This window comes from Mus pahari, chromosome X, assembly GCF_900095145.1.
Source record: "Mus pahari chromosome X, PAHARI_EIJ_v1.1, whole genome shotgun sequence".
Lineage (NCBI taxonomy): Eukaryota > Metazoa > Chordata > Mammalia > Rodentia > Muridae > Mus > Mus pahari.
Window position 1 is genome coordinate 94,402,953 of NC_034613.1, and position 4,122 is coordinate 94,407,074.

General features: G+C 39.4%; 2 pseudogenes; both read left to right on the top strand.

Annotated features, from left to right (window-relative positions):
• The first annotated feature begins 855 nt into the window (after window positions 1–855).
• Window positions 856–4,122, top strand: part of LOC110314457 — a 9,136-nt pseudogene continuing 5,869 nt past the window's right edge.
• Window positions 4,045–4,122, top strand: LOC115063279 (annotated as a pseudogene).

The window sequence follows — 4,122 nt, forward strand, 5'->3', positions numbered from 1 at the left end:
AAAGCATATGTAAGAGAAAAATATCAGAATCGATGATCACAGGCAATCCAACCTAAGACATTCTACAACTTCCAACTTAGAAATTACTCTAAAATGTTTCACTTGTCACATAACTCATTAAAAACTTCTAAAAAGTGGCACCATGATCCCAGCAGATACAAACGAAAACTTCCTAATCTTTACAAAACCCTTTTTACACCTGGCATAGCTTTTTCTTTGTTACCTTTCTGGCAGAGTAGATAGGAAATACAATTTTTGAGACTGCATATGTATAAAAATGTTCTAATTGTACTTGATTAATATATAGAATTCAAGGCTTGAAGTCACATTTTATCATAATTTTAAAAGTATGATCCTTTACTGTGAAGCTCCTGCTTTGTTATTAAGATGTCTTTTCCTACTTCATTTGCTGTGCATGTGTGTGCATGTGCATGTATGAGACAGAGCATGAATATGTCACCTTTCAATACCATGCTCCACAATACTAACATTTCTGCATAATATGACCTGTCATATTGTCATATTTATGTTTTCAGCTTACATTGTACTGAGTTACTTGACAGATCTTTTAAATCCAAAATTTCAGATGGCCTAGACCTAAAACTGTTCTTGCATTTCTTTGCTAATTTCTATCTCATCTTCTTGTAACTTGTAACTATCTATTCCAAAATTTAATGACTTAAAATAGAGACGTTATGATGTCTCAAGTTGAATGAGTATTCAGGAATATATTAAGGTGGTATCCATTGGAAAGCTCCCATGTTATTATAGTCTGATCATGACAAGAAGTAGTGATATGGCCACCTGAGCATACTAATGGCTGACTGACTCTTTAAAACTGTCATCTTCACTGACATGTCTATCACCTCATGTGAACTGATTGGCATCCCTGAAGATGAACCAGGTATTTATCTCCATGCATGAACTTACCTATAGTGTGATTGACTCAGGGCTATTTAACTTGCCCCATGTAAGTTGAATTTCTGTTAGAGCACACATAGTCATTGTTTCAAAAAATAGGAAATTAAAAAATCACCAGTTCTTTGGTGTTTGCTGGGCATACTATTAAATCGGCCTAAACTGAACAACAAAATGAGAGGGAATTCAGGTTTTGTATGTATGATCAAATATCTTAGGTCTCGATTTGCCACTTTTTGAATTCAAACTGCACCAGTAGCTTTCTGAATCTTGGTGCATATTTGAACTTGATTGTCTCTATAGTAGAAGAGCCAATTCCTTTTATTACTTGTTTGTGTACACACATCATGTTGCAGGATATTTTGTGAAAAACACTAAGTAATGCAGAAACCCTTTACCCCACAGCCCTACTCTGTAATTTCATAATACAGATATGTTAGACCAATTAACTGCTCATATGACTGTTGTGGCGTGTGATTGTATCACATAGTGGCATCACAGTCATTGTAAGTTTCTGTAATTATATTATGTGTTGTGCTCACTAAGTGTTTAAGGAAAAATATTTCTCATAATTTATCTTCTTCTGTCATGAATAGTTGACTGTGTCCAGGCCTACATATCTAGTCAGAAGTTTAGATGATTCTTTTTTTTTTTTAGAGAAACTCGGTAGATAAAGAGAAAAGGTTGGCCTGGAGAGATGCCTCAGCAGTTGAGAGTACTGGCATCTGTTCAGAGGACCCAGGTTGAATTTCTAGCACCCACATAGCAACTCACAACTGTCTGTAATTCCAAGGGATCTGATGCTGCCCTTTTATGGCTTCCTTGAGCGCTGCTTGTAAGTGGTACACAGACAGACATGTATCATACACATACAAAATTGTAAAATAATTTTTAAAGAGCTAAATGGACAGATGCATGATAGCCAGATAGACTGATGATAGATAGAGTCCATAGAGTATGGTATTGGTCACTTGTTGTTCATGAATTGTCCAATTTCCCACAAAAATATCCCATGCCACTAAGCTGCAAGCTCCACTCACTCTGTCTTAGTATCTGGTCTTAAGTCATAGGCACTTGTGGCTGAAGAGATGGCTCAGTTGTTAAGAGAGTTGTTTTTGTTCTTCTAGAGGATCTGGGCTTCATTACCAGTACCCATTTGGTTACAACTGTCTTCCGTTCCAGTTCCAGAGGGATCCAATTTCATTTTCTGGCTTCTGCTGGCACCAAGCAAGTAAGTGATACACAGCTGTACATACAGTTGAAATACACATACACACTATAGTAAGTTAAATTTATGTTTAAAACCATAATGCATTCATGGACATGATATTACTATTAAAGCGAGAGGCCAAAGAAGCAGTAGAAACCTGTTGTAAAGTTGATATTGAAGGAAAGAGGATAAGAATGTATCCATGATCAGGAGCAGAATGATGAGGAAAAGAGAAAACACAGAATAAGAAGAAGTTCAGGACACAAAAATAAAACAAAATCTAATATATATATATATATATATATATATATATATATATATATATATATATATATTAATGAATTTGATATACCCAAAAGATGTGCCACCATGCCACAGGGTCTTGTGTTCCACTATGTTAATAGTGACCTTATTTGTGATAGCCAGAAGCTGGAAATAACCCAAATGTCCCACAATGGAATATTGCTCAGCTATTAAGAATGAGGACATCATGAGTTTTGCAGGCAAATGGCTGGAACTAGAAAATATCATCCTGAGTGAGGTAACTCAGACCCAAAAGGACATGCATGGTATGTATTCACTAATAAGTGGATATTAGCCAAAAAGTATATAATATCCAAGATACAATCCACAGAACTCAAGAAGGTTAACAAGCTGAAGGACCCCAGTGAGGATGCCTCAATCCCACTCGGGAGGGAGAAGAAAGCAACCCTGGGAGGCAGGGGAGGGAGGGACCTGGGTGTAAAATGGACAGGGAGGGGAAGAGAGGAACATGATCAGGTATTAGGGAGGCAGATTGAAGCCCTGAGGACCAGCAGAAAGAATGGAAATATAAAACCTCAGGAGGTAGGAGATGGGGGGACACTCTAGAAAGTACCAGAGACCTGGGAGGTGAGAGGTTCTCAGGACTCAAAGGGAGGGACCCTAGATGAAGTGCCCTACAGTGGGAAGATGGAACTTATAGAGTCTACCTCCAGCAGAAAGACAGGGCATCAAGTGAGGGACAGGGGACAGGGTTGCCATCCCACAGTCAAAAACTCTGACCCAGAGTTGTTCCTGCCTGAAAGAACTGCAGAGACAAAAATGGAGGAAAAGGAAGTCCAGTGACAGGCCCAAATTGGGATCCAGTTCAAGCAGAGGCCCCAAGGGCTGACACTATTACTGATGCTATGGTGTGCTTACAAACAGGGGCCTATCAAAAGACTCAACAAGCAGCTGAGGAAGATATTTATACCCAACCAATGGACAGAAGCTGCAGACACCTGTGGTTGTATTAGGGAAAAACTGGCAGAAGCTGATGAGAAGGGCGACCTCATAGGAAGACCACCAGTCTCAACTAACCTGGACCCCTGAGATCTCTTAGACAGCAACCAGGCAGCATACACCAGCTGATGTGAGGCCCCCAAGACATATGCAGCAGAGGACTGCTGGGTCTGGACTCAGTCAGAGAAGAGCCACCTAACCCTCAAGAGACTGGAGGCCCCAGGGAATTGGGAGGCCTGGTGGGGTGGAGGTGGGGGGGCAACGTCCTCTTGTAGATGGGGGTAGGGGGATAAAGTCTGGACTGTAAAATAATTAAAGATAAATAAAAAATAAATTTATTAATAACAAGGTTGGAAGTGGCAAGTGGTCCAATGGATAGTATATCTCACTAAGATTCCAGCTTAGATACTTGGGGGGCTGAAGTGATGTTTTAATTGTCATGATTGTTTTCTATTCCCCAAGAGGACCAGGTTTGATTCACAGTGCTCACATAGTGGCTCACAAATATTTGTAACTCCAGTCTTATGTATCTAAATTACTCTTCTGGTCTCCTCATGCACTATATGCAGGTAGTGTACAAGCATACATGTAGTCAAAGCATTTATGTCCATCTTTAAAAATGAAAAAAATTATGTCATTGAAAGACGAATAACGTGCTCGCTTCGGTAGCACATATACTAAAATTGGAACGATACAGAGAAGATTAGCATGGCCCCTGCGCAAGGATGACA